The sequence below is a fragment of the Puma concolor genome, chromosome A2 (assembly GCF_028749965.1).
Source record: "Puma concolor isolate L17-30 chromosome A2, mPumCon1.1.hap2, whole genome shotgun sequence".
Classification (NCBI taxonomy): domain Eukaryota; kingdom Metazoa; phylum Chordata; class Mammalia; order Carnivora; family Felidae; genus Puma; species Puma concolor.
Genome location: NC_141668.1, coordinates 55099935 through 55119362, shown reverse-complemented (window position 1 = coordinate 55119362; position 19428 = coordinate 55099935). Strand labels below are relative to the sequence as shown.

Sequence of the window (19428 nt, the reverse complement as noted above, 5' to 3'; positions counted from 1 at the left end):
GAGGGACGAAGATGAAATGTGTGACAGATGCTGAAGGGAAAGGCCCAGACTCAAGCAAGGAGACGATTGTATTTTTCTCTCTGCAGACTGGCCTCTTTTTTTGCTTATCTATAGTTATGGTGGGCAGAAGATGGGCACCCCACAGCTTCCCAGTTTACACATTATCTGTGGAACTATAGAGAATGCCCGTGTCTCATGGTCATGACCACAAATACCCAACAGAGGAAATGACTGGTCTGATTTGTATCAAGGGCCCACCCCTGTGCCAATCAATCAGCCGAGGCCAGGATCTGTCAGCAATCCCTGACTATCTGGGGACCATATGAGGGAAAAGGATCAATTCCTAGAACAGGGCATTTACCGTACTGGCTTATGAGCTGAAAAGATACCCCAGAAGGTATGCATCTGTTAGACAGAGATATATAGTGACAAATCCAAGTGTCAGCACCAAGTCCAGGAGTGGCTGCCTGAGCTGGATGGAACCTCACTGTCAGACTTGCCTACCAGCAAAGTGGCAACATTTAGTAGATACTCAGGGGGAACAGTCACCGGAGGTTAAAATGCTGGAGTTCTCTCAAACCCTTCCCTTTATCTCTCAAGTCTGCTTACTAATCTGTATCTGGACATTTCCTGTCACTTCAGTGTCTTCTGAAACTTACTGTGTCCCACACTCATAGAACAGGCACCTGTCTTCTGGTGCAAGTACATCTAGACCAGTGTCAGGAAAAGAAGCTGTCTAGCCCCTGGTCAGCCTTCTGTTTCCTCATTCCAGTCCTTTTCTGGGGTTTATTCTCTAAAGGATGAGAACAAATGGGATTATTCAAAGACTGAATGTAAAAATGCAAGTTTCCCTGTGGTTCCAGGCAGGTAAGGCCTGCAGTGAATCTGGGTCATGTTCTGAATCAGTTTCGATATTTTGATAAAGACACTATCCAATAAACCTGCTAACTAATGTAAATTATGTGCTGATTATAGTTAATAAATTAATCCATGAGCTCAGGGATTTGAATTCCCAGCCCAAGCATCAAAAAATGACCTAGAAGCTTTTATGTGTGCCATGAAGGAAACCCTATTTTCTGTAGTTGCAGGGCTGATACTGTTTAAAATCAAATGTAGAACTTCCTCCTGTGATGGGTTGAATTATAACACAATTTTAACCCTCAGACTCTCAGGTAGTCTACTATTAAAGTGAGGGCATTGACTGGGAAAGAATGGGATCCTGTAAATTGGGATGGGGACAAGTAGGAAGACTCTGATGAAGTGAGGGACATTAGGTTCCTAAATTCTGACAAGTCTTCTTTGCCAGTGGAATAGGCCTCCCTACCCTCAATGAAATTGGCCTCTCCACCCTTAGTGGTATAGGCTTTTCCACTTCTGAGGGGATTAACTCTGCACTGTCCCCACTTCTGAGGGGATTAACTCTGCATTGCCCAGGGAAACTGTAATGCCCCCTCCCTTAAGGCAGCTGCCATGCAAGGTAATGCTAATTCTCCTCAGTACCCACCTCCACCACTCTTCTTTCCTTCCTCATGGGGATGTGCAGAAGCGCACTATATTACAAAAGAGCAGAGTTTTCTAATTTATACAGATAGAAATGAGGGGGACATTTAGTAGGAATGGATGCTAAGGATATGGAATAATGGTGGAAGGAGCATAAATTTATGGATATGGGCTCATTAGGCCAAGATTCTACATTTAATGTTGCAGCTTGGGGAATGAGAAAGGGCTCTAAAAGTTTGTTTGTTTGGTTGGTTGGCTGAAACATGGATTAAAAGGTGGCCCATGGTGAGTGAATTAGAAATGCCTGATCTAGGAGCACCTGGGTGGCTCAGTCGGTTAAGCCTCTTGATTTCGGCTCAGGTCATGATCTGATAGTTGATGAGTTTGAACCCCACATTGGACTCTGCATTGACAACACAGAGTCTGCTTAGGATTCTTTCTCTCCCTCTCTTTCTGCCCCTCTCCTGCTTATGCTCTCACTGTCTCTCAAAATAAATAAGTAAACATTTAAAAAAATTTTTTAAAAGAAAGAAATGCCTGACCTACTTAATTTAATGTAGAAGAAGAGATTTAAAGGCAGAAAGATTGCAACATTATAGTGGATTTGTAATTTAGGACCTACTCACGCACACTGGGAGGGTCCAGAAGACATACATTTCACCGTGACTGTGAGAAGTAAGTTTGTGAGGGGAGCCCTCTTCTCTGTAGGCCAGACTTTACAGTGGAAACTATAGCCACTCAAAGGGGAAACCTAAATTCAATGGGAGTAATTGGACCCTGAAGTGTCAGGATTTAAGTGACAGCACTCAACAGTCAAAGGCAAAGGGGGCATGATTACCATAATGGACAGCAGAATCAAAGCAGAAATCAGAATTGTCTGACTCATGAAGATCTTATGGCATTGGCTACCTGATCTTAGTGTTTCTAGAAGTGAAATAGACAGGAAGCCTACTAAATTCTTACTTGATCTGTACACACAGAAAAGTTCTAAGTCAAGTGAATAAAAGTCTAACCTGAATCATAAAAACAGAGGGTCATGGTCTCTCAGTTAATTCCCAGATTTGTTTATAGACCTAGAACCCCTTGAACGAAGGAAAGACTTCATTACCCTTAAGGAAAGACCATGGTATACTAACAAAAATTTATACTGCTGGGGCACTGGGTAGCGCAGTCAGTTAAACATCGGCCTCTTGATCTCAGCTCAGGTCATGATCTCACAGTTTGTGAGTTCAAGCCCACATGGGACTATGTGTGGATGGTGTGGAGCCTGCTTGGGATTCTGTTTCTCCTTCTCTCTGCCCTTCCCCAACTTGTGCTTGCATGCTCTCTTTCTCTCTCTCAAAATAAATAAATATATAAATTTAAAAAAGTATAGTTCTAATCTTTCTTCCAGCTTTCCCCAGAGGGACCTACAATCTTTTTTCAGGGTATACCTGCATTAGAGAAAAGAAAATCATCAGACCTTTCAGGAACACTCTCCAAATAGACACTAATCCAAGAGACTCAAACAAACATCAGTGTGGCCCACAAGTCAGAGTGGGGGCTTATAAAGGCCAGGTGATCAGTGGAGTTTTAGCACAGGTCCCTCTCACAGTGGGTCCCTGAACCAATCCTGTGATTATTTCTCCCGTTCCAAAATCCATAATTGGATATGGCAGAATCCCCACATGTGGAAGCCACTAGAACTGACTCTACCTAAGAAAAATAGAAAAAATAGTAAATCAAAAGCAATACTGCATTCCTAAAGGGATTGTAAAAACTAGTGCCACCATCAAGGACTCAAAGGATGCAGGGGTGGTGATTTCCACCACATCCCCATTCAGATGGATCTTGGAGAATGACAGTGGATTAACGTAAGCTTAACCAGGTGGTGACTCAAATTTCAGTTGTTGTACCAGATGTGGTTTCATTGCTTGAGCAAATTTAACAAATCCCCTGGTACTTGGCATGTAGCTATTGATCTGGCAAATGCCTTTTTCTCTATCCCTGTCCATTATGCCCATGAGGAGCAGATTGATTTCAGCTGGAAAGGCCAGAATTATACCTTCAATGTCCTACCTCAGAGGTATATCCAGCTCTATGTCATAATTTAGTTCACAGGGATCCTGATCACCTTTCCCTTCTGCAAGATACCACACTGCTTCATTATATTGATGACATTGTGCTGATTGGACCTAGTGAGCAAGAAGTAGCAACTACTCTAGACCTACTGGTAAGATATTTGCATACCAGAGGTGGGAAATAAATCTAATATTCAGGGGCCTTCTACCTCAGTGAAATGTGTAAGGGTCCAATGGTATGGGACATGTTGAAATATTCCTTCTAATGTGAAGGGTAAGTTGTTACACCCGGCCCTTCTACAGTGAAGAAAGAGACAATGTTTTGTGGGTTTCTTTGGGTTTTGGAGGCAACACATTCCTCATGTAGGCATGTCACCCTGACCCACTTACTGAGTGACCTTAAAAGCTTCCAGTTTTGAGTGGGCCCTGGAACAAGAGATGGCTCTGCAGCAGGTCCAGGCTGCTGTGCAGGCTGCTCTACCACTTGGGCCATATGACCCAGCAGTTCCCATGGTGCTTGAAGAGTGCTTAGCAGGTGGAGATGCTGTTTTGAGCTGTTGGCAGGCCTCTATATGTGAATTGCACCATAGACTCTTAGGACTTTGGAGCAAATTCCTACCACCCTCCACAGATAAACACTCTTCTTTTTAGAAATGGCTCTTGGCTAGGCTACCGAGCCTTAGTAGAAACAGAACACTTAACCATGGACCACCAAGTTACCTGAGCTGCCTTCATGAACCAGGTGTTGTGGGTGTTATCTGACTGAGCAAGTCATGAAGTTTGGTATGTCCAGCAGCGCTCCATTATCAAGTAGAAGTAGTATATATGCAGTCGGGCCCAAGCAGGCCCTGAAAGCCCAAGTCATTTACATGAAGAAGTGGCCCAAATGTCCAGCATCCCCATTCATGCCATATTACCTTCTCTCTCCCAACCTGCATGGACTCATGGGGAGTTCGTTATGACCAGTTGACAGAAGACGTAAAATTCAGGCCTGGTTTATACAGATGCTTCTACATGGTATGCTGGCACCACTTGAAAGTGGACAATTGCAGCACTACAACATCTTTCTGGGACATCCCTGAAGGTCAATCCTCCAAGGGGCAAATCTCTGGGCAGTGCACCTGGTTCACTTTGATTGAAAAGAGAAATGACCAGATATGTGACTATATATTGATTCATGGGTCGTGGTCAATGTTTGGTTGGGTGGTCAGAGACTTGGAACATGATTACATAATTGGTGACAAAGAAACTTGGGGAAGAAGTACATGGGTAGACCTCTCTGAATAGGCAAAACAAAGGAAGATATTTGTTCCCCATGTAAATACTCACCAAAGGTTTACCTCAGCAGAGGAAGATTTTAATAATTGAATGGACAGAATTAACCACACTGTGAATACCATAAGTCTCTGTCCCCAGTCATCACTGTCATTACCCAATGGGTTCATGAACAAAGTGGCCATAGTGGCAGGGACAGACGTTCTGCATGGGCTCAACAACACAGGGTTCCACTCACCACAGCTGACTTGGCTAAGTCCACCACTAAGTGCTCAATCTGTTAGCAGCAGACACCAACACTGAGTCCCCTATATAGCACCATTCCCTGAGGCGATCAGCCAGCTACCCTGTGGCAGGTTGATTATATCATGGAAGGGACAGTGTTACTGGAATAGACACTCTGGATAGAGATTTGCCTTCCCTGCATACAATGCTTCTCCCCCAAGCAACCATCCATGGACTTTCAGAATGCTTCATCAATCATCATGGTATTCTACATAGCATGGCTTCTGATCAAGAAAATCATTTCACAACAAAAGGAATATGGCAATGGGTCCATGCTCATGGAATTCACTGATCTTACCATGTTCCTCACCCCCTAAAGCAGCTGGCTTAATAGAACGTTAGAATTGCCTTTTGAAGACTCAGTTATAGTGCCAGCTTGGTGGCAATACCTTGCAGAGCTGAGGCAAAGTTCCCCAGAAGGCTAATATATGGTGCTGTTTCTCATATAACCAGGATTCATGGGTCCAGAATCAAGGTGTGGAAATGAGAGTAGCACTGTTTTCTATTACCCCTAGGAACCCACCAGCAAAATGTTTGCTTTCTGTTCCCACAACTTTATTCTCTACCAGCCTAGAGATCTTAGTTCCAAAGAGAGGGACACTACCAGCAAGAAACACAGCAATGATTTCATTGAACTAGAAATGCCATCTGGCCAATTTGGACTCCCCATGCCTTGAAATCAACAGGCAAATAAGGGAATTACTATATTGGCTGGGGAAACTGGACTGCTACTCCACCATAGAAATAAGGAAGGGTATATCTGGAATACAAGAGATTCCTTAGGGCATTTCTTGGTATTACCTTGTCCTATGAAAAACTACAAGGACTCTAATTATCACGAGTATTTCCTCCATTATGTCATGAATGCATTTGTGTGTGTGTGTACCTTTGTTTTCTTTCTTGTCATGTTCTCTTATGTAAAATAAGATATACTGACTTTACAACAGTATTTAAGAATTGCTGGGGCGCCTGGGTGGCGCAGTCGGTTAAGCGTCCGACTTCAGCCAGGTCACGATCTCGCGGTCTGTGAGTTCGAGCCCCGCGTCAGGCTCTGGGCTGATGGCTCAGAGCCTGGAGCCTGTTTCCGATTCTGTGTCTCCCTCTCTCTCTGCCCCTCCCCCGTTCATGCTCTGTCTCTCTCTGTCCCAAAAATAAATAAACGTTGAAAAAAAAAATTTTTAAAAAGAATTGCTAACTTTACATCATAGTAGTTAAGTTGTAGGATATCACAAAGAGTAAACACTGTTCAATGAGTTTACCTCCTCTTCTGGGGAAGAGGTTAGTGCATGTTCAGTTATATGCAGGATAGTTATATCATGTTGGGTAGAATTATGACTTTGTTATTGTCTTTATTTGCATATTAAGTATAGTTTAAGGAGATGCTTGTGGTTGCCAACTTGATAAAGTGGGGGGACTTGGGATGATTTATTTTTATGTACCAACTTGACTGGATTATAGGGTGCCCAGATATTTGGCTAAACATCATTTCTGAGTATGTCTGTAAAGATATTTCTGGGTGAAATTAATATTTTAATCAGTGGACTTGGGAAAGCAGCATGCCCTCCCCAATGTGGGTGGGTATCAACCAATCCATTGAGGGCCTGAATAAAACAGAACAGTAGAGGAAGAATTTGACCATTTCTTTCTGATTGCTTGACTGGGACATTGATGTTTTCCTGCCTTGAGCATTCTTCATTTTCAGACATTGAAACTTGGACTGGAATCTATATCATTGGTTCCCCTGGTTCTGAGTCTTTGGATTTACACTAAATTATACCACGGGTTTCCCTCGGTTTACAGCTTATGGATGGCAGCCTATGGGACTTCTCAGCCTCCATAATTTCATGGGCCAATTCCTTATAATAAATCTCTTCTTATATGTATATCCTATTGATCTGTTTGTCTAGCAATGCTGACTAATACAACCTGTTAGCTGGCTCCCCTTATGATCCCAAGATGGCTGCCTCCCTCATGAGCCTAAGATAGCTACCACAGTCCTAGGAGTCAAGTATTGGCTACATCCCCAGGATAGTTCTTCAGGAGAGTTTCTTTTTATCAAGGAAGAAAATATTTCCCAGAAGCCTCCAGCAGACTTCCCCTTATCTCATTAGCCAGAATCGTACCATGCACACATGCTTAAGTCAATCACAGCCAAGAGGAATAGGACCACCATGATTGCCATAGGCCAAATAGAATTCATTCCCAGAACTGAGAAGGGGCCAGTTTCCCCTGAAGTATATGACTATCTGATACCCAAAACTTTGGAGTTCTATTAGCAAGGGATAGAGGTACACAATTAATGGTGTCCACCACAGCTCCAACTTCTAGAAAGGCGTTTCCAGTCTAAAAAAGAAGATGCCTGTCTTATCAAACAAAAGTAGAGCCCGGATTAGGAAGTTGCTTTCAGTCAGCCACCTGTCCTGTCTAAGCTATGTGAACAGCCCAGTTGTGCTGAACTGTGAGATGATAATAAGAGTAATAATGACAACTTAATAACAATTTCTGAGCACTCTCCATATACCACACTCTGGAGTAAGTGCATTACACACAATTGGGAATGCTGTGCCGGGGGACAGGACAAGGGCGAAGCAAGCAAGGCACTGAATTTAAGGAGACACACTCTCAGGGTGGTGCACATGTGAGTTGGCACTTGAGAGTGAGTGCCTCCTTAACTTTTGTGCTCTAGGGTCCTTATATGCCTCACCCTAATTTCAGGCCTGATACTATGTTGTGCCACCCAGGCCCAACACTCCATTTAGAATTAAGGCACCCATTCCCCCAGCTGCTGGGACTACAGGTGGCTGAGATTTCTAAGCCGACATCTCGGTGAGGGAATTGCCCTCAGCTGAAGACAGCTGCCTTGTCCAAATTCTCATCCCTTCCTGGGGGCAGCGCCTACCCAATGACTGTTAAATGCAGAGGTAGGAAGGCCCAGTACTTTTGCATCAAGTCGGGTAAACTCTGCAGGGTCATTCCATATCCAGAGCAGCCCACAGGATCCACTAAGGCCTTTTTTGTAACTGCATTGCAGTTCAGCTTCTCCTTCTGTCCCATCTTATTCCCTTCACTCACAAAAGCACTTCCTAATTACCTTTTAGCATACAAATCTTTATCTCAGAGCCTGTTTCTTAGTGAACTTGTATGGCAACAGTTGGGGTGGAGCAGGAGAGGTCTGGAAAAGCAGACATTAGAATATGCTACCACAAGCACCTCATCCACAGTGGTAAGATGAAGCACTGATAGACCCTGAGATGCATTGATAGGACTTTTAAAACTTTCTCTAGGGTGAAGTAGGGTGGGAAACAGTGGAAGGGTATGTGTTGGCAGGTGTAAGGTGTCAAGCACTTGAGATGTGGGGTAGATAATAATTCAAGGACTATGGAATCGGATGGCTATTGCTGGGAAAAGAGATGCATTGGAGAAAAACCATAAAAGACTAAGTATGATTAATTACTAATTAAAGCTAAATGTTAATACCAGAAGTCTTCTTTGGAAACATATAAAGAAACTCTCATATCTTACAGCCAGAGGACAGAGAAATCTGAGTGTCAGATTCAGGACTCAATTATAAGAATAGCAGAGCCCCAGAGGATATTGAATTCTCAACCCAGAACGTATTCCACATCAGAATTTGGTCTCTGATTAGGAAGGGGTGAGCCACTGACACTTGGGATGGAAACACCTCCACTGATGCACTAAAAAATCTGAAATCCCCAGATTTCCCTAAACATTTTGGGTCTGCAGAATTGGTTCACCCTTTCTGCCAAAGGCTAGCACTCAACACTTGCCTGAAGACAATGCAAGGGATCTACTTGCATAACAACACATGGCTGCTCTCTGGAAGACAGCCCCAAAGAGAGCCCCAGTGGTCCCAGTTTCCTGATACAGCCACTCTTCTCTAGCCTCCTTTTGCTCTGAATGGAACTGACTTTTTTAACCAAAAAGTTAGTTTTAACCAAAAATTTTTTTTCTTTTTTCTTTTTTTTGGGGGGGGGGGGTTAAGGGGGTCATCACCCACTCTGGGGAAAGCCAGCTGCTATGCTGTAAGGATACTCAAACAGCATTATGGATGGGGCACCTCGGTGGCTCAGTCGGTTAAGCATCCAACTATGGCTCAGGTCATGATCTCACAGGTCATGATCTCACGATTCATGGGTTCGAGCCCCATCGTGTCGGGCTTTGTGCTGATAGCTCAGAGCCTGGAGCCTGCTTCGGATTGTGTGTCTTCCTCTCCCTCTGCCCCTTCCCCACTCCCACTCTGTTTCTCTCTCTCTCTCTCTCAAAAATAAATAAACATTAAAAAAATTTTAATCAAAACAAAAAAGCATTATGGAAAGAGCCACAAGGCAAGGAACTGCAATAAATAGCCAGCAAGCAACTAAGACCTCCTGCCAACAGCCATGTTATGAGCCTTCCTGGAAGCCTTCAAATGAATACAGCTCCAGGCAACATCTTGACTGCAATTCATGAAAGACCCTGAGCCAGAAACACAGAGCTAACCCACACCCAAATTCTTGACCCACAAAAACTGGGAGATAATAAATTTTGTTTTAAGATGCTAGATTTTGAGGTAATTTGTTACACAACAATAAATAACTAATATAGGCTCTCAGGATCTATTCCCACCTCCCATCTAGGTCATCAGATCAATAACTGGGATTAAATCACAACATAACCTCATTGATAAGTTCTGAGTCTTTTAAGAAACACACACACACACACACACACACACACACACACACACACACACACCCTTCCCAAATAAACTCTAGGATCTAGCTAGCACATGCCAGCAGAAACTATGATACTATGTTTGTGACAGAGGATTTAATATCTCAGGAGACAATGTTAAAACATATCAAGGATGGATTTTGGATATTTGGCAAAAGCAGTGAAGTGGAAATGCCAGAACCACCATGGCAAACAGTGGAAAAAGAGATCAAAGGGCTCAGAGAAGTAGGCATGCTGAAGTAGATACACTAAATAAGACGAGAAAATGCATCAGAAAACTTTGTTCCATGGGATCCCCAAGAAGACACTCTGTTTACCAAAGTGACAGGAAATGTCCTAGTAGAGGGGCACCAACATCCCTGAGAAGTTTCAATGGTGGACATCTTCTATAGGCCAGACTGATGGTAGTGGATGTTACTATAGAATCAGACTCATTGATTATAATGGGAATAGCAGCATCCTGAAAAGAGGCCAGGTAGCCACCCTTAACCACCAGAAGCAAGAAGTCACAAATGCTATAATTCACGGAGATGGTTAATAGAATACAGAATTTCTAGGGCAAGCCAAGAGGGTAATATTCAATCTATACAAACAAAAGAAATCAAGGACGGGTGATCAAGAGACTAGGGAAAATATAATGAAAAGTCATGATCTCTAGTCCAATTTCTGGATCTGAGCCAGTGTTTAACATGGAACATACTGACTGAGAGAAAAGTCCCCCAAGGAAGGAGAACCCTATAACATCATGGTAAGTATATATAGTAATGATCACTTGAATCCCTCCCTAAAGGGATCAGTGGTCATTTATTCAGAAAGTTGTACACTTGGAAAAGGGGAAATCGTAAACAATTTGAGGACTGTTGGACAAAGGACACAGGTTGACATTGAAAATCTGGGCTCAGATTTATCACCCCCTTCAGGGCTTAGCATTCAGTGCCTTCACCTGCTGGAGTGTTGGCAGATAACAGCTATCAGCTAATCCCTCTTGAGGCATTGCTGTCTGCTGAAGAGTTTCTTTGTCCAAGATCACACTCCCTTCCTGGGGACAGCTTACATCCAGAGACTGGACAATGTGGGAATGTAAGACCGACCCCCTTTGTCTCAGTTTAGGATAACGCTGGAGGGCCATTGTGGCTGCACAGCCACTCATGGGATTAGTGAAGCTTTTCATACAATTGCATCACAGTTCACCTTCTCTCTCTCCCTGGTAATGCCATCTTCACTTCCCCAAAGTACTGAACCCTAGAGGACACCCCAATCCCTGATCTGCATGCAAATCTCCATCTTACACTCTATGGAACAAGGAGCCCCAATGGCAGCACATGCATTATCTCATTTGCTCCTCACTACAGTTTTACTATTATCTTTCTCTTAAAAAGGAAACTCAAGTCCTAAGATCTTCAGTGTGAACTTGTATGCTCCCCAGTTCTAGAGCCTACACTCTTCATCAAAGTGGATAAGCAAACTCTAATCCCTGTGCTCTAATTAGGCAGATACCCTCCTGGAAGAGACTCTGGGTACAGCCAGTCAGGCACTGACTCCCAAGAGTTTGTAATTCTCTCTTGTGCTTGTGATGCTGTTTTCCTGACCTGACCAACTGACAACCCAGCCCTGTAGATCCCAGATCTCAAGGTAACTGGAGCAACCTGAATGCACACAGCCTTTGTCCTATGTATTCAGCGGTTTAATAAGTGATTTGTGGCTAGAAAGTTACATAACTATAGAGATCATTCAGGTCTGCATCATGTCTTTCTTCCCTCCCCACCCCCAAGTTGTCAGTTCCTCCTTTGAGTAAGGCTCTGTCTCCCAGTCTCCCCCAAGTTCTAAGATGTCAGATATAGGAAATGCTTGCTTGGAATGTGGCTAAAACTGCATCCACTTGGCAGAGAAACAGACTGTCATCAACAGCTGCAATGAACCTAGAGGCCCTTTGTGTTTTAGAACAACTTTATTCTCATTTTACTCTGAGAAATCTCTTAGACAATGTCTGGACTCCCATCAACTTCTACACATACACAACGTTTATAAGTAACCAGGCAGGGCAATGAAGCATGTTTAGTCATTTTGCATAAGAACTTCCCTTGCACAGCTTCTATATATAACTCACTTGGCAACCCCCTTTTCTACCCATTGAGGCACCAGTGCAGAACATGTTCTTAGGAGTGCTCATGGCAATTTCTGTTGTGAACCAGGAGTGCCGGGCTCCTTGAGGCAATGGAAAGAAAATTCCAGGTGTTATGTTTCCCTTACCCCTTATATTCACATCACCAATATCTCCTAGACTTGCCTCGTTATTCTCAGTCATGGTTCTTCTGCCTGGGAAGATCTGTCTCCTTCCCCTGATCCACATGTTCAGCTCATTCCTGCCCTTGTTCTCCTCTCATGTAATTTTCCACCTTTCTCCCCCCAGCAGGAGAGCCTTTGATTCCTTCAGTCATCCATGTGCACTGCACCCTCTCCCAAGAAAGCATCCCTGAGGAACCCCATTCCACCATGATCATTCATGAAGTCTTATCAGCACGTACTTACACAGATATTGGAGTATAATTGCCAATTTTCAATGGAATATGATAGAGTTTTAGAGTCAGAATATGATTTCTAAGATCACACTCTTTTACTGGAATGTGATCTTGGGGAAGTCCCTCCTACTTCAAACTTCACTGTCCTCATTTGTAAAATGGAGATAGTAAAGCCTACACAATGTATTTGTGGAGAAAATTAATGAGGTAAAGTAATGGGAAGTGACTTTTACATTTTCAAGTGTTATAAAAATGTTAATTATCATTATTGTGTTGTTTCTCCCCCATGGGCCCCCTGAGGCCACATCTTCTACTTCCTTTCTAACTCTCCCCTGGGTCACATACAGTGCCAGTAACGCTGTAAGCTAATATTAGATGCAGTGTTAAGAATAAAAGGAAACCACTTACCTAATAGAAATAAAGCAAAATCGTAACCATATTAAACACATTATAGACATTTTTCCACAGAGTGAATCTAGAATGTGCTTGACAGGGAAACATCCTGAAAAGGGATGAAATTTATTTGGAGCCCTCTCTTGCTGATCTATACTGAATGGAAGAGGGATAGCGTTGAGACACATCCATTCCTCATTCTAACATGAGGCCAACGTTGCTAACAAGGGATAATTGGCCTCTGGAACCCTTGTTAGTTTTCCCCCCAAAAGGCTGCTACCTTGAAATAACCAGATTTTTGAAATCCTCCTTAAAGAGATCATTTTTATCTCCACGGTATGATCAGTTCCTCTTCAACATCTGATGCAACGTTTAGTGTTTTCCATTGCTTTCTAGCTGTGTCAGATTTCCCTAGAAGACAGAAATGAAAGTGATGACTAAGAAGATTGCACTTAAAATTCAAATTTTTGACCTACACACTGATTCCCCCACCCACCCCTCCCATTCCTGTCTCCTAGACTTCCAAAGGAGGAAATCACCATTTTTACACAGTGTAAAGCCTTCAGCTTACACCATTCCATGTAGACTTGCAATCTCTAAGCACGAATTTAGTTCATCTGGTTGAAACTATATAAAGCAGAACCAATTCAGAGAGCTCAGACTTTTTTTCTATTTTCCTAACAATCTTCTGAATAGACAGAAAGGGTTACAAGCCAAAAGTGTAACAGTTAGGTCTATTTCCCCTCTGTCACAATTAGGTATTTACTTATCTCTGCCACCCCCAACATTGGTTCATATTCTATATTCTAGTCTTGCCCCCGAGTCCAATTATTTAAAGCACCATGTCTGTAATGGAGAAAGACATTGGAGGCAAAAGAAAAAGAGAGTGAGTGGGGGGAAACATAACAATAATATGGAGACTTCAGGCTACCTCAACATGTTGTCATAAAACATTTCCCTCACAGAAACAGAATGAAATTTCTCAATTGTTTTTACTTTTCTTCAATGACCCAGACTTGAGTAATACAGCCAGTACTTTGATGGCTATCTAAGATAATTAAATGATTATGCTGACGTGTTAATGGAGCTCATTTTCCAGTGCAGTCTGTTCTAGATATGCTCACTGAAATCAAAGTCATCTAGAATTTAGCGGCATTTTAGCCCTGCTCTCTACCAAAAGGCAGATTTCCTAGTCTGCCAAGCTATCAAAAAGTAGATGATTAGATGGCACAAACTTTATTAAGGGATCTTTTGCAAGGAGGGCTGGTACCTCAGGTGTAGTACCGAACACCCTGCAGGAACTCTACACTTCCTCTATATATTTATAGAAAGCCATGCACTGGAACTACAACACTGATCAGAACTACTCCTGAACAGAAGTTCCTGGTTGGTCTTAGATTGACCCATTAGCAGATAATTGTAACACAAGTCAGGTGATAGCAAATATACAGGGCCAGGGACTGGGGGCAGTGTAGGGGTATAGAGAAGGAGTTGCCGGATCATGTCTTAAAGGAGCAGCAGGAACTGGGCAGGAAAAGAGAAGAAAAAAGGCCAACCCAGGCAAAGGGAGCAGCCAGAACAAAGAATCAAGACAATAAGAGAATGTCCTGTGCAGAGAATCAGCAAACATTTTTATCCCGTGTGTTTTTTATATGGTGTTTTTTACAGCTACCATTTTGTAAGTCAAGCCTGCCATTTTGTTTCTCTCTTGTTTTGGAGCCCCCTGGAGATGTTGGTCTGTGAAGCACTATCTCTAACTCTCACTGTGAGGTCACCTCCCTCAAGGTTCTACTGCTTTAATGGCCCTACATCACCACTCCTAGGAAACTCAGAGGTCCAGTAACCTGGGGTGAACTGAGCAAGGAGGTTCTCCCCTTATTGTGGCCTGCTGTGAGGGAGGGGTCCTCAAGTAGTGCTCATGTCTTCCATAACATTAAAAGAGAGAGCCTTTGCAGGCTTTACCTCAGCCCACTGGGTTTTCTCCAAAACCAAAGGACTCAGAAATGACTCCATGGGGGTCTGCCATGGGAGTTGAGGAAATTACCGATTCTTCTTCAGAATCTCCCTTTCCCCCCACAAAGCCTAGAAGCTTTGATGTGGGGCCAAGCTCCTTTTCCCTTAGGCACTCATCTCTCCCAGATAGTTCCTCACTCCACCCGCCCTCTGACTTTTGGCTGGCTGCCCAAGCAGTTTACCAGACAGCCCGGATGTGCCTCAATCCTGATAGAGTATACATCCGAGGCCAGAGCTGGGGTCCCTTCTACCACATTTCTTTCTACTTTAAGCACAAATGAGAAAGTAAATCTCCAAACATCATTTTTAATATTAGAAACTGTTAACAGCAGATGCCTCTGGAGACGGAATCATCAGCTGGGGAGCAGGGTTGAGGGAGACTGACTTTTTTACACACTTTTTAGTCGTTATATTGTGCTGTGCTTATGGATTGCCTATTCAAGAACTGTAATTTTCTATAAAATTACTGTAGAAAGAAAAGTAATTTTTTTGAAACCCACAGTTTTAAGAATATTTTTGAGAATGCAATACTAAGGCCTTTCCTATGTTCTAAGATGGCTCAATAATATTATAGGTAAAAAGTCAGTAGGTTAAAAAAAATGTGGTGATTAAGAAGACAGACCTCAGACAATAAACTCACCTTGAGGCTTTAATAATTAAATTTAATCTCTCTGTGCCTTAATTCTGACGCCTGTAAAATGGGGATAATTGTGAGACTTATTGTGAGATTAAATGAACTAATATATATGAAGCATTTAGTGTTTGCCCCATAGTGAATGCTGTATAATTGGTTGCTAACAATCACCCTTAAAAGTTGCTGTTCACCTCTGTCACCTTCTGCTATAGCATGTGGTAAGAAAAGGTTCAGGTGAGTAAAGCACACCTCTGAGAAGTATTAAAAATGAAATCTGAGTGCTTTCAAAGCCCTTGTCACACTTCGCTGTCTCCAGCCTGCGGGAAAAGCACTTTCTTTCACGTGAGTCACTTCTACTTCCTCGGCCTCCAATAGCCTCCCATACACAGTATAAGACCTGAGTCAGGGACCCGAGTTCAAGCTCTTGTTCCTCCACTAACCCGACACGTGTCTTGGACAAACCACAAGGCCTCTAGTCTTAATTTCTTCACAGGAGTGTCATAGGGCCAAGCAAGCTACTGCATGTCATAGGGCCAAGCAAGCTACTGCATGTGAAAGGGCTTTGTACTGCCCAAACTCTGCACACAAGATGTAGTTATTTCGAAAATACCCAACTGATGACCTATTAAATGGAATAGTCAAGTTCAATAGAACAAGTGTCCATCTGGGAAGTGGAAGCACCCAGAAACTTCCACAGTACCATGAGAAAAGTTTACTTTTTGGTAAAAACTCTGCAATTATTGAATCAACTGCTGAAGGAATAGCCCCCTCCCAGAATGTTCTGCTGGTGGGGTTGCTGGTACCCCCTCTGCCACCACCACCTCAAGGTAGAAGAGTCCTGAAACTCTAAACGGTTCCTTTTCTCTTCCAGACGTTTCTTCTGGGATCCACACTCTGGGTCCTGTCACTTCTCTGGAATAACCTGTCTCCTTTCACATCCAAGGCACCAAAACATACTGCAGATTCCTATAGTTCAATCCACAGTGACTTGTAATCAGTTCAAAAAATCTCGGAGAACCAAGTTTACCAGTTCTGTGACTTCAAAGTAAGTCAATTTATCTCTCTAGGCCACAGTTTCCTTGCTAGGAAAATGATATTTCAGATTCTAAGAGTCAACATGAGGTTGGCACAAGTGTAAACTTAGCACTGTTTCCTCTCTCCATCCCTTCTGGTTGATTCCATAAACCTCCACCCCCTGGCCCAAGCTGAAATCCATCTAACAGCTCTCTCTGGTTTTGAAGAAGGTGGGTCCTGACATGTTTTTGTTCTCAGGGGTGAAAGGTTGCTCTCCTCCCATCCTGGCCCACCTGGCCAGGGTCCTCACATAGCTGTTGCTTAGTAAATTCTTGCTTAGTGAAGAGACAAAGAAAAGAATGTACGGATAAATGGATTAACTTGTTCATTCCTTCAACAAATGTTTACTGAGTGTCTATTATATACCAGAGAGTGTAGTTCTGTAAGAACGTGATCCACCTATTGGGTGGAAGTGGAGGTGAGGGGGCACGGGAGGCTTCCCCTAAGGAAGTAAAATCTGGCTGAGACCTGAACGAAGAGCAGGAGGTAACGCTATCAGGAGCATTCATGGGACCTGAGGCCCTGGAACTGGAAAGAAGAAAGAAATGAGTGGATGAAAGAACGAACGAGTGAATGAATGAATGAACTAACAGACCAGTGAGTGAATGGGTGGCCTGTCTTACCCTCCGTTACTGACATTCTACCTCTTTTTGAATTAGTGCCTCTTTGGTGCCTGACATATGTGGTTACGTTTCATCAGTGTGTAAAGCAGGTGTGAGCCCTGGACACCTACTCCTGTGGTTAGAAAAGAATCTTGCAGTATCTGTATCAACACCTCCTCCTTGGCTCCTATTGTATGGAAAACAATCATTATCCAAATGGAGGGCTGAGGAATTTCAGACTTTCACTACTTCAGGGGGTTCACTTCTCTCCTCTCTTCACTAACTCACCCAAGTTTCTCCAAATGACAGCTTCCATTTCAACCCTTGTCCGTTATCAGTGTAACTGAAACACCTCCCCAGATTGGCTATGGTAATTTAGATTTTTTTTTTTAATTTTGCAATAAAATCCAGTAAATCCAGTATAGAATTTAACCGTGTCTTTTCTCTTAAGGCGAAAATCCTCAAGGGAGATAAGTTTACCAAGCAGAAAGAAAAAAAAAAAAAAAAAACTTTTGTCATTCCTGAGAAGGGGGGAGGAAAGGGGGGGAAAAAAAACCCTGTAAATGTCACTACTGACTAATCCCATCTATTTTTGGAAGGCCCTGGGGGGTTTCAGGGCTTTCCATGCGGTAAATTAAACAGCGACATTCCTCTGAAAAAGGAATGTGCAGCCTTTGCTCCCTGGCTCACCTGTGTCAGCCATAATCAGGAGCCTGAAGGGTGAGTGGGAATTCCGGGGGCAGAATTGGAAACTGCACCCACATGCCCTCGGGTACTGCAGATCACTGGCATTTTTAAAGCCTATGAATCAAGCGTGACTCTGATCTGATAGCTTTCCCGGGGCCACTATGGACCTGTGAGGGTGCTCTTTTAGCACTGGCGTCCCCTGCTGCGTCTACTACTGTTGACTCCATTTACACCTGACTTGGGACAATAGACGACAAGGTCAGATGCCCACATCTGTCTGTTCCCCTGAGCCTGCCCTGAGCTCTAGCAAATCCATGTGAGTCCTACAAAGCATGTCTCTTGTTAAAAGTTCAGAAAACGTTTCGTCGTTAAAAACGCACTGGTATTCCCTGGAGAAGAAGTAAAGCTGGGCACACAGGTAAATATGTTCTTGCCATGTTTTTAAGTTCTACCCTACTTGTAAGTACTTCTCACATCCACCACTTCGAGTCTTTGTACATCAGGTTGATGGCGTTAGATGGAAAATAAATTTTTGCAATGATGGTTCATTACACGAATCTCTCTACTTTTGTGCATGTTTGAGATTTTCCATGTTAAGTGGAAAGAAAAATAAGTAACACAGCACTTCACATGCTGTAGGATTCTTGATGCTTTTACGTGCTCCTCTTCAGCCCAACCAAAGACATGGCAAGTGGGAAACCTCAGACAGCGGAGCTCCCCACTGCTGAGTCTGTCCCGAATCCCAGCTCATTTTGCTCAGTTGCGTAGAAATGGCACTCCATTTTTTTATTGCATTTTACATCCCACCAATACTTGCATAAAGAAACTCTGTCTCACCGTGATTAAAATTAAAGTTTCATTTCTCCTAAGAAGGGAATTACATATTAACAGGCATTCTGGTGTTATTCTTACCTTTTATTTAAAAGGTAAAGCTTTTAAGGACATTAATAATTGCAATACTATTATTGGAAGTAAATTTTATTCCTGTGTCTAGAAAACATATTAGCAAATGATGATGTCACAGTAGTTGAATTTCGCAATACAACAATTGACGATTTTACAACTACCTTAAGTCTAGACCACAACACAGGTAAGTAAAACACAGAACATGAATTCTGTAATTGCCATCACCACAAAAAGAAAAATCCATTGCACATTTACAAAGTTAATAATAATGCATAGCGTGCTTGCAGATAATCACGGGGGTGAAAGTACACTGGTTCTTAGGAACTGTTATAAAAATTCCACAACCCACTTACACAACTTTGGGTCACAAGTATTCTACCCCCAGTTGAAAACCATTCTCTTAGCAGATGTTTTTAATACACCCAAAGCCAGAACAAATTGACATTCCCTTTCCTCCTGCCCTGCAGATGGAGACTATTGGACACATGGAGGAGGGGCAGACAGCTGAGGACTCCATGCCAACTCTGAGTGGAGCGCTATTCCCGCCCCACCCCACAATACCCCAGCTTGGCCCTGACGTCAAACCAGCTTCCTGGGCTCTGGATGAGAACAGAAAACAAATTCCTCATGCTCCAGTAAAGCGTCTACTAGTTATTCGAAAGAAAGCCTTAGAATCTGCTTGATAATATGGATCATTTTGAACTAACAGGATGATGGCCAGTCTGAATTAGTGAAAAACCTCCTTTATG

General features: G+C 43.0%; 1 protein-coding gene and 1 long non-coding RNA gene across 2 annotated transcripts in view; both read right to left on the bottom strand.

The window, feature by feature from the left end:
- TOMM7 (translocase of outer mitochondrial membrane 7) overlaps positions 1–19428 on the bottom strand; it is a 205185-nt gene that overhangs the window by 69264 nt on the left and 116493 nt on the right. The window lies entirely within an intron of this gene.
- Positions 11781–19428, bottom strand: part of LOC147583211 (uncharacterized) — a 63323-nt gene continuing 55675 nt past the window's right edge. The window contains exon 2 of the long non-coding RNA XR_015246373.1: positions 11781–13174. This is a non-coding gene — a long non-coding RNA (uncharacterized LOC147583211). The remainder of the gene's footprint in view (positions 13175–19428) is intronic.